The 12,289-nt window shown below is 39.8% G+C and overlaps 1 protein-coding gene across 6 annotated transcripts in view; it reads left to right on the top strand.

Annotated features, from left to right (window-relative positions):
- Positions 1 to 12,289, top strand: part of Foxp (Forkhead box P) — a 138,264-nt gene that overhangs the window by 36,759 nt on the left and 89,216 nt on the right. The gene's annotated exons all lie outside the window — the stretch shown is intronic.

Here is a 12,289-nt window from a genome sequence, read left to right as displayed (position 1 = left end):
CGAGGGAAATTTCGGGAAAACTTTTGGGATTTTCGGATTGTTGATTTCTAAGTCATATCCATATAGAATACCCAATTGAATTTAACTTGTATATGACGAAAATTTATTCCAAGTCTGACAAAAGTCGTGAACTACGTGAGGAATTGGCAACTTCGTTCTGGGTTTAAACGTGAAATATTTCATGATATCTTTAGAAATTTTATCTCAGTAAGATCCACATCATTGAATTTCTCCAATACCAAGATATTCTAATTACGTGCAATCTTCATTTTGGAATTTTAATAGACAATTTCTCATCGTACAATCATTCCTGTTCCAATACATCAACCAAAAAATTCCCTACAGTTAATCACCTCTAAAATTATGACAAAAAAATTCCTTCAAACAGCTCCACTAAATTCCCCCAAATCCCCATAAAATCCACTCTCCATAATGAGCTGTAGAAATTACCTCAAAATAAATGCACCACTCGTTTTATTCCTCAAAACCTCATTAGACTCCCTGGCTACTCGCAGTTTGTGGTACCGAGGACATTCACAACGTTGACATTAGTATTCTGCTAATTAAAATGTTACTGAAATTGTAACCAAGCGGAAAACGGTAGAAAACAACTGTTGGCGAAGTTAAAAAAAAAACCTGGAAAGCGAGAAATGCGAATAAAGAGTAGGAGGATGCGTGGAGCAATGTTTTTCCCTCGATTTAATCTTTCCCATTCTCACCAATACACCAGTGGTAACATTTTTATTTTGTTTTCCCCTTGACTTTCATTTAAATGTCGGATGGTTTGGGGTTCACCCAAAGACTTAGTACACCGGCCTTAATAACAATTGGCTATAAACTAGTTTCCAGACCAGCCGAACGCCTGGTATTACCACGATATTATTCGGAGTTACAGGGTGGTTGGGGGGATGTTGAAGGGGTGAGGCACTGGGAATATGAAAAGAGGTGGAAGAGAGAGGGTAGATGAGCACACGCGGTTCTCACACTGCCACGAAACTATTGGCCACTCTCTATTTCCTCCATCGCAATCTACCCCTACATACAAACCACAGGGTGTACCCGGAGGAGGGCACGATTCCGGATGAACGCACGTGATATTGCCACCGTTATTAACCGTATCATGTTAATTGTTAGGTTTTTTCGTTTCATTTTTATACGCTGGTTTCATTCTTTTTTGCTGTTATATTTCATAACCCGTTGAAGGAATCCATTGGGGGTGAAATGGGAAAACAAGTAGGTGTGAATTTATTGGGAGTGGGGGAAGGGTGAAAGTGAGGCCCTTCAATTTCTGCATTTTTTAATGATTTACCCTGGCAGTATTATTAATAATATCTCTTGGTATAAGAATATTTTGAGGCAGTTTTCAGACAGGGTCTGCACTTGTAAATAGTTCTGCTGATTCGATGTAGTTTCTTAATTGAAAATTCACAAAATTCAAGCCCTCATCGGAAATCTATACTCCTGCATCAGCAGTCTCTTCCCTCTCCTTTTTTCCACCTCTCAATCCTATAACATTTCAACTAGCCAGTGGAATTATAATTGCAATCCATAGAACGTGGTGCAGATATAAAAACTTAAAGCCCCATTCACAAAGCCAGGCGCTAGGTTGGTTAATTGAAAACTACCGAAAAGCACAATTTTGCGAGAAATTATTTCTATTCATTAGCCCTCACCCTCAGTGGCCCGTGGATTCTGCAACCCCTGGGGTTGCGAAAGAGTAGAGAGCCGGCCAGGCGCCTATACATACATCAGCCCTTTCTGTTGTTACCCCCGCAGAGAAAGGAGAATTTTTTTTTTCACTGTTTGGTGTAAAAAAAGGTTTTGACCACGGCCGAAAACTTTTTCTCATTGCAAAATTTTTTTTCCATCATTTTTTTTTTTTGCTCCACTTAGTTCGATGCTCTTACAACACAGCGAGGGTTTTGTATTCTCTGGGCTTGTGGTGTAATTATGTGACATAAATATAATCACCTTCTCGGCGACTAGACGTAATTTTTGCACATAAGCACAAAAGCCCCCGGGCCACTCTCTGCCGAGGTCGGCAGAGAGAATTTTTTCATTTTTTTTTTTGTACTCAGGAACGCTTTAGCAAATCAATTTATGGGCCGCTTTTTCGCATTGTCCGGTAGACCCCTGGGTTTCCCTTTTGTCCGACATCCATTGTTGTTACAGAAAATTATATCCGGTGATGCGCCTGTTTACCCCCGCAAAAACGTCTTTTCGCGGAGATATAAAGAGATGGAAAAACATTTGTTGTGTTTGACTGGGTCGAGGGGATTATTCTAATGAAATTTTCATGATTACATTCGGGTTTCGGCCGGTTTGACTTGCCAATCAAATATTTCACAATTGGATTTACTCGATTGATGATGGAAATAGCCAGTACACAGAGAGAAATGTCTATGAAAAATTTTTGTGACAGAGGCACAGAGTTGTGACCAACGAAAAAATTCCACTGAAAATTTTCCAGAAATCGGGACAAATTTTACCTCAATAGTATTAAATTTTTGCATGCAATTTATCTCTGTGTACATTAGAAAAATTGAAAAATTCCATTAATGGCCTTACAAATTGAAGACCAAAATTTTGACTGTACCGAACTCCATGAACTTGTCGACCTCCACACCATATACAATTCTCATCTGCTGTCACCTCAAATCCCCGAAAATAAATCGCAACAGTGTCCAACTGATCCCCATAATATTTGTCTTCACGAAGGCCATTTTACAAGATTCCTATCAAACCCAAGGGCTTATTCGCGAAAATCGGCTTCCGTTTCCACTTGGACGCTATCTGTTACCCGTTGCCCACCTACCCCCCCTTCTCACAAAGAAGCCACGCGTCGAAACGTAAAATCCCCATTCTGACAAATCGATTTCTATTATCACCAGAAAGCTCGACTCTTCTCCTTTCTCTCTAATATTGATAGCATTATTTGGGCAACGTCTACGAATGCCATCCGATGTATTCACTCCTGATGCGCCTATGGGATTGTTATACGGTGCCTCTCAATTTTCAACCCCTCATCGTCTTTTTCGTCTCCGACTTTCGGCAACGCTTGGATATACTTTTCACATACACCCCTCCGGTATTTCCTCTTTCCCTGTGTCGCGAGTGCGATATTCCGTGCCGCAGGAAATAATCAAATCTGTCGCATCTTTTTTTTTTTTAAATCATTTTTTTTTCAACTGCTTTCGTCTTCTTTTTCAATGCGTTTCTCCATTCTTTTTGTTATTTCTTTCAATTTTTTTGAACGTTACTTTTCATCGTTGAAAGACAAAGGAGTGCCGGATGTCGGTGGGTGTTAGCCCACGTGTCGTGTACAAACTAAGAGGGACTCGTACGCTGACTCAAAAAGAGGTATGGCGAGGCTCTCTGTACATTTGGTTGGTGGGGTGGTGGGAGGGGTGGTTTGTAAAAATATCCGAAAAGAGGTTTAGGCTGCGGGGACGAACTGACGAGGGGGGGGGGGGACAGATACGTCTGGTGGTTACGAGCGAATGGAAAGGAATGAAAATAATAATAGCCGGCGTTGGGGCCCCTCGGGCGACCAACGGTGTCACAAGGAAGAGGTGGGATGTGGAAAAGGTGGTTGGAGAGACAACTGGTGGAGAAAGAAAATGTGGTGAATTTGTCACATGTAAGTTTGGATGTTCTTTATGAGTAGTGAATCGCCGGGGGATTATTTTTTCGGTAAACGATGGATTGGGGGAGGAAAATATTTGTTTGTCATTGGCGGGATGCATTGTTTGATCCTTGATGGGTTGTGATGTACATCTGATTAATATTTTTTGGTTTGTTGATTGAGTTTGTCAGTGAAAAAATGAATGACGGGATTGCACCCATTTTATGGAAATATTTTTCAAACCAAATAAAATCTCTGGATTCACAGTCGGTGCATGAAGTTACAATTGTCATTTAATCTGAAAAATCTCAGGTATTTGTCGTGTCAATGGCATTAATCAAATTAACATCGTTTAAATAATCAATCGAAACTCGTTTATACCACATTGAAAATTGCAACGAATCAATAAGTAGCAGACATTTTGATAATTCAGTCACAAAGCCCAGTGCTCATTAAATTGTTAAATATTTTACATTTAAAATTTCACTGTTGGCAGCCATGGAATACCTTTGATTTTCGATACCTGTGTGACGAGTATATTCACTGTTCGTTATTTAGAGGCGGACACTTTCAGGCCCCCACCCTTTCATTCACTCACCACCCTTCGTCAAATGTCATTTTCATGTTCTGATTAATTTCAACGAAATTTTTTACATTTCTCGGTGTCTTTGAGCAATATTACAGCGCTATTGAATTCCAGTTTGATCTGGTGGGGGATTATTGGACGGATTTCAATTTTATGATTAATCAAATCATTTACGTCGTGCTAATTATGTGCATAAAGGGTCTTTTGCTGCGATGTATAGTTGGCGAGTTGTCGGGGGAGAAAAATGACCTTTTGTCTACTTTGTAACGAATCCCCCTTGTTCTTCGGTCGAATGATGAGGCAATGCAGGACATGTCGGAAGGGTCTGGTGAGGGATCGAGGCGGGGAATGAGGAGGGAAAAAAAATCAACCCCGGATGTGGGACGGACACTGAACTTGGATAAATGAAGCGCATCTCAATGCGGGTCCAAGAGGTTTTTTCTCTCTTGTTTAAAACATTTTTCGTTGCTTCCAAATGGAAGTTATGTAGTTGAAATTTTTTTAGAATTTCTACATTTTCCTTCAAAATGTCAAGAAAAATTATCGCATTCAACATTCAAAATTCATTCATAATTGTTTTTAACCGAAAATATTTGGACGGAAAATCTGTCTACCCTTGGAATCAGGGGAATTTGGATTATTTGGGGAAGCCACTGACCGATATCGGCCATTCTTGAATATACATTCGATGTATGGATAGCAGAATCGTGGTGAACACGCGATGACGTGATCCTATCGATTATCAAACAAATATTATGCACTCCCTTGGGCTCTCACTGCGCCATCTGCAGTTGGAGCCCTTCGGCGCAATTCCGGCCCGTACCGAGACCCGCATAGATACCCCACACCCGGCCAAATAGCAGCAAAAAAACTCCAAACAGTCTCCTTCACCCATAAAAAACAAGTTCAAACATTTCAGCACAAAAAAGTAACACTTCATTTTTAAAACATTTCGGTGTATCAATAAGAGATTTTTTTTCGTAAAAAAAAAATAGAACGTAAAAAGTCCTTCGAAGGTATACAATCCGGAATCAATCCAGTTGGGAACTGCTAAACCGAGATAACTCAATTTTTTTCGCCACAGTAAATTTCATTTCCACATCAGACTGGCGCAATTTTTATTGACAATCAAACAATATCATCATTCATTTCTCTTTTTCTGTTTCGGCCAATTGAAGAGCAAGTTCAATAAATTCAGTAGCTAAAACAAAAATTATTGCTCACATAAGAATAAGAATATTCAATACAAGAAATTTTTTTTTTCCAATTACTGTTTTTTTTTTTTGCTGGAAAAATCAAGACAGAAATTTTTTGAGAACTTTCATTCGGAAGTCAGAACAACAAAAAACCCTAGTGTTTTAATCGAAGTATCTGGCAAGGTAACAAGCAAGCAAAAAGGACCTCACTAACGAAGTGCCCCATTGGGGTAACTTGCCCCAGACGTTCTGTATACAGGCTTGTGCAATAGTGTCATTCACCCCCTCACCCCCCTCACCTCTATCTCCATGTGGAGTAAACTCAGTGTTTGCACAACTCTTTGTCCCTGGAAGCATGTCCCACACGCACATGAACTCTCGGTGCAGTGGGGCGCGTCTGTCTCATCATTGTGACGAGACAGAACGAAGGGCTTTCGGGAAGTGGGTAACATGACCCCCACCATTCCTACACCAACATCCAATGGTCAGAATTGTCAGAATCCCCGGGGGTCAGGGGCTTTTCCCACATTTTCCCAAACCTAAGTTTTTTATTTTCGTTGTTGCATACATAATAGCGTTAGGATTCATTAGCAATCAGAGATGCCCATTCTACCTAAAAAAGGTGGATTGGCGACGCCTGGGGGGGGGGGGGTGGGTGGAGGGTAGTGGTAGCAAGTGGTAGATGGAGAATGGATGTTATAGTGGCGTTTCGTTTGTTTACTACAGTTGAGCGGACTAACAGCTGAGTGGCTGGTGCAATTTTCCTCCGTTAGCTCTAGACGTACCTAAACCATCAGCCAGATTACGTAAACTCCGTCTGCCAAATTCTTCCCTTCGGTTTTTCAGGGTGGGTTTATCGACTGACGGAGGGGGATTATATTAAAAATATTAATCGGCGATTGGACATAGGATTTTTATAATTATTCTGGTGGTCGAGGGACAGGGGGGATTGTATTTTATTTTGTTGGTAATTTTTATATTTATCGAATAGCGAATGATTAAAGTGGCAGATTTTTCATTGATTTTACTACTGAATGTTGACACTGCCCATGATTTTTTTTTCGCCAACTCCTGAATTTTCCGACGTGAAATACGTTATTAATTACACCTGGTTTTATGGAAAACACAAAGGCATGCAATTTATTCAGTATATTATCATTGTAAAAATAATGTTTTCACGTTGGAACACCATCAAAGTTGTTTTAACACAATAAAAAATATCCAGATGTGTCACATTGAGGGTAAACGATTAAACATGACAAGCTGTTTTCTCCATTTTCCGTGGTACCTATTCTCGTTGGTATCAAGTTGCAGTTGCAATCATCGCTCCTCTCACACAGAACCCCATAATACGTATAGGGTCGTTATCGCACAGTCCTTTTACCCCTTTCCATTCTCAGCCCCGGAGGGTGTGACATTTTTTTTAAACATCCTGCTGTTGATACCCGTGTTTTTCCTCTCTTTAACGCTTTACTTGTATTTTTCGTCCACCTCGTTCCCTCGAAAGTTACGAATAGGGGTGGGGGAGAAGTAACTTTGAGAAGAAACCTCGACAAATGGCTCAACTCGTCCTGTTTACGGCAGTTAAAGTTTGTCTTTTGACTTTTCAATGAATCCCAGGTGCCTCAGATGGTCTTATGTGAAACTTTGGAGATTCTTTTCACTGTGATAAATTCGTGATAAATAAATATTGAATGGAAAGTTCAATTGAATTTTTTACTCTTTTCGGATTATAGATTGGATGTACGTGAAATTGATTGCTGATGTTCAACAGAAATTGATTTCACATTTAATGAAAATTTTTCCAAGTGTTTGATTGGCATAATCACTTTTTGTTTCAAAAAAATTTTGTAGATGAGAGGGAAGATATTCATAAATTTATAATAATTCTCTTGTATCCAATAAAATAACGCAAGGGTGAAAGGGGTTATCAGCCCTTTCACTCTTAACAGGGGGTTGACGTAAAATGTTGGTGGGGTATGAGGTTAAAGATAATTTTCCAACATTAAAAATGATATCGGGGTGAAAGTGCCGCGGGGATGAAAGTATGGGTGGTTTTGAGTAAAAGTTGGTGTATAAACAGAAGTTGCCTAAGTACATTACAAACTGTAATGGCGAATCGGTGGTGCTTGGATGGTTGTTCTAACAGCGGAAAGGGTGGTGGTGAGAGGGGGTGGCTGCTGGATTCAGTGAAAACCTCGGGTTTGAAGCAACTCAGTCCCTCTCCTCGACATTTATTATGCTATATTGTTACAAGGAAATTGCGTTTTTATAAGTGGAGAAGGTGCTCGTGGTATAAGAATGGTTGTGGTGGGTTGCCCTTCGGGCGCTGCCAATTTGCGGGCGAAAGTGAGGGCACGGAATGAGCTCTCTATCGATACACTTAATTACCCAGAGGGCATTTTGTTGTATTTTAAATAACTAAGACGAAAAAATTGTACTTATAAAGTCGGTTTGAAATTTTTTTGTCCCGAGTCCTGTCTCCACTCGGGAAAGATCCTCGACAAATTACCATTAGGAATTAATAAGTATGAAGTCCAGTAATAATTATTAATATTTGAAATGGTTGAACAATATTTTAAATATTTGGGTAATGATTGACGTGTGCGTCACTTGTCAAATATTTCTCATAGTTTCGCAACATCACCTCTGAATTCCCTTGTGCAATCAATACCAAGTAATAACTTTGAGAACTAGTATCTTATCTCCAATCAAATATTGATCTCACTTAACGGTTTCGTTGAATACATTGAACCTTCAAATCAAACAAATACTAATCTCTGAATTCCCATTTTGTATTGTCAATTTTACGAATGAAAAAAAAATCAGGAGAAGTTGAGAACGTGGGGTGGTTCATTAAGAAAGATCCAGGGAGGAAAATTCTTGGGGTGTAATAGGCCTGAGGATAGGCAACGGTGAAATAACTGAAGGGGTTACAAAAGCCATCCTCCACTGATGTTTATCAGCTATTAAATGCGAATTGCAGTTTTAAAACTTGCTACGGGAAATCTACTCACCCTAAAATGTACTCAGTATTTTCTGCTCTGATATTTTAATTTTTTTTTTTTCATCGTTGGGATTCTATTTTTTTTTTCTTTTTTCATTATTTAACTTCAATGAATATTTCGTAATTTCCAACTTGCTCACGCGGAGCAGTTATATTTGATTGGGCCGTTCACGTGGGTAAAAGCACCGCAAAAGCTTCACCTCAAGCTGGATCCTTCCTTTTCGCCTCTTTCAGTCGGTAGCAACCAAAATGTTGGTTAAATAATATCTGCGCTTTCGACCGTAATTATCTCGCTCTCAGATTTTCTCGGCAAAATCACGGTTAGGCGAGCTTGTGCGTTACCAGAGGGGGTTAAAAAGAGAGAAAGAGGGACAGTGGGGGAGAAGAGAAGGGACTTGTTCGTGCTTCAGAGTTTGCAGATTAAAGATAAAGACGGGAAACCCCTCTCCCCCTTTCCTCCCCCTTCCCCCGGGAGTTATAGGAATTATAAATATATGGGTGTACACGATGCTTGTTGAATATAATATTCACTCGATTGTTCATCTTTCATTTGATTTTTTACAGTTAAAATTATAATAAATTTTCTATTCGAATGAACTAATTTTTTTTTCACATTATCATCATCGAATCCAAAGGTGTCTGCAGCCCTTTCAGCTTGTGAGGTGAATGTAGATCGTAGTGAGAGGTGAAATGGGGGGTTGTACCTAAGCTTTATCGTCTGCATCCCTCCATCCCTCTCTTCAGCATTTATCCACCATTTTCCCGTACAATTTCACCAGGGTATAAGACTTATCCGCGAAGGAGATCACCGCCCTTACCTCATACCTTCAGAAATTTCCAAGCCTCACGCTCGATTCTGTCTCTCTCATCCCTTCGTCTCCTTCTAACCAGTCTTTCAAGCCATCTCTCTTTCCTCATCTACAGTCCACGGTTAAAGTATAATGGTCGAGCGTTGCGGTCGCAACTTTTACGACCGAATTACGACTTTTCAACTATTTTTACGAGAGTTGTTTCAATTATTTCACCAATTTGCAATTAAGAGTACGTCCCCTGTGGACCAAACCCTTTTCATTGTGACGCCGGCGGAATTAAGGGTGTGGAGAGGATCAGGGGTGGGCATTGGGGGAGAAGGGAGGGGGTAGGTTTACTGGTAATGTTACTTGTATTGCTTTGAGTTTCATACAGTTCAAAAGTTTATGGCGCCGATAATTTCGTGATTAACCAATTAAGGGAGTAACAAAAATTTTGATAATTAATTCGAAATTTATGTAACTGACCCCTCAGTGAAGTTTATGATTCTTTTTATGCTGTCAAGAGTACTTCAGAGAACCGCTTAGGACACTTTTCTCGTGTAGGCCCTTGAGAGATTATTTTTAAGATCATTTTAGTGACTAAAAACATTTTTTGGAAGACAATATTTCTTCAAATGTTTTTTTTTTCAATCTGTTAATTTTAAATAACCCCAGAGGTTCAAGTAATATCGGATAATTCGATAAACTGGTACAATATGTCAGTACTAAAAAAAGTATCATTATTGTGCCAGCCGGTTGTACGTCAGAATAATACATAAACTCGTTTAAGAATACCTAAGACACATCGTATCCACGAGTATAATCCATCAATGTACAACAATTCATTGTGTAATGGGTCGCAGGATTGACCCAGTCTCGATTTACGCCTGACATCACATGGTCCTATTTATAATATGAACAATGTAACCCCAAAAATAAACGGGTTGTCAATTGGGTAACCCCTCGTTAACTCACCCATCAACAACGTTAATTGCCACAAATTCAGGCTAATGTATGGAATATTAATATGAATTTATTGGTTCGAATTTATAAATGCTTTGTCCGAAAATAAACGTCCGTTTATCATTTTCCCTTCTGCTGTTGCTCAATCTCACCCTATTCTCCATTCTTCGATCCTGAATTTACCCCAAAACTTGCCCAGAAACTTGGAAACCGGAACTTGCCACGAAGTACCGAGACAAGTCCGCTTGTGCTATGTATTGAGGAGCGAATATACAGGATGAGACGGGGAATGGTGGTGGGCATACAGAGAGTTGGCAGTGGTGATGTGATGGAAAAAAAAAAAAGGGGTGGAGGACCCGACACGCTGATCCGTATCGCCGAAACGAGGTTTGGCAACAGCATTTAGCCCGAGACGAGTAGAAAAGAGTCTCATTAAAACGCTGGAGTTACGAGTGGGGGTAGACTGTACCGGGCAAACTTGTGAAATTCGTTCTGCGGCCCTCTCCCACCCCATACCATCACTTTCGAAGGGGTGCATTCGACTGGAGCAGGAAGTGCGATTAAAATTGATAGCTCTCTCTTTTTAAAAAAATCCTACTTCCTGCGACTGTTTCGTCAATCGTCATTTGTTTTTTGTTTTCGTTTTTTGAATGAGGAAAACATTTCGGTAGGTGCAACCCCTTCTTTGTGCGCCTCAATGAGATGTGGGGGGATAAAGAAACAAGATAGGACGTGTTTTATTAATTTTCATAGAGACTTTAATGGGAGTTTTGATTTTTATTTAGCTTTTGTTTATTTATTTTGGGTGACACTCGATTATTCTAGATTCAAAAATCAGTGTTGAGTTTCGTGATATTTATTACCACAAATTTTTCTCCGTGTGTGTGTCGATTGGTAATAATTAGACTTCGTTCATAAATTAGCCCATAAAATTATGTAATGTAATTAGGTATAATGACAGCTGAAAAAAATTGATAAAACCCAGTTTGTTTATATTATTCGCGAGTGGAAACACTTTTTCACCACTTCCCCTCAGATTTAACACACGAAATAGGTGGGTGCGGCAGTTCTGCGACCCACAAAAGCCGTAAGAGGGTGCTTGAGCTTGTCCCGTGTGTGTGTTTCCCACCGCAGTTATGCTCCTCATACCCAAGCATGAACAACCGTGAATTTACTTATCCACCATTTCTGCCTCCTCTCCACATGTAACCCACACATTATACTAGATTGTATACCGTTTTGCTCAAGGTATACACCACCCATAGTCCACCCCCCCCTCGGCCAGATTGTATAGCTGGGTTGCATGCGTAGAGCCAATGCCATCCATTAAATGCAATAAACACGGAATCCTGCAATTCAATGCCCTATGCTACAGTATTTGCTTTGGAAAGGGGTAAACAGAAGTAACAATCAGAAACATTAAGATTTTTACAATCTCATCATTTCAACCCAACTGATATGAATACTCGAGGGTATATTGATTGCATTGATTATCGATGGAAGAAAATTTTCAGCGAAAATCCATTTTACCAGATCGCATGGTAATTTTTTTCTAAACATCTTCGTACATTCTTTACGCATAAACATTCAATTTTTCTCGTTTGACAAATACTGTCTTGTTGAGAATATTTACTCACTTATTTCAAAGGGAGGTACCTCAATATGATCATCAAAACCCTTTATCTGTTGTCGAATTGTCCGATAAAAACGTACCAGTAATTTTCATCGCAGGATCCAGCAAAATATTTTCATTGAAATTGATAGCCCTCAAATACACGTTTCAGATTATTTACCCAGCATTAATTTTCATGCCTCGGTAATGAGGAAAACAAGGTTACAATGGTTGCGTTACCGCTACAAATCGCAACATTTCGAGTGAGGCGCAGAGACTATGTGTTGAATGAACCGTAACTGAGGGGTTTAAAGCGGTAGTTTGGGAATGAGGTTTCACATATTGCAATACCGGGTAACGGAAACCTTGGAATACTGGGGATGTGTATCGTTAGTATTTAGTGTTTAGTTAACATTTGGGGATGGAGAAGCCACCAGTGTTTATAATTGGGTACGGTTTAGGAGCTACGAGAGCGATTGTGTACCTCACAGATTTCGTCTCTTCTGGCC

The sequence above is a fragment of the Diachasmimorpha longicaudata genome, chromosome 6 (assembly GCF_034640455.1).
Source record: "Diachasmimorpha longicaudata isolate KC_UGA_2023 chromosome 6, iyDiaLong2, whole genome shotgun sequence".
In the NCBI taxonomy this organism is placed as follows: Eukaryota; Metazoa; Arthropoda; class Insecta; order Hymenoptera; family Braconidae; genus Diachasmimorpha; species Diachasmimorpha longicaudata.
This window is presented reverse-complemented; position numbering and strand designations above follow the sequence as displayed.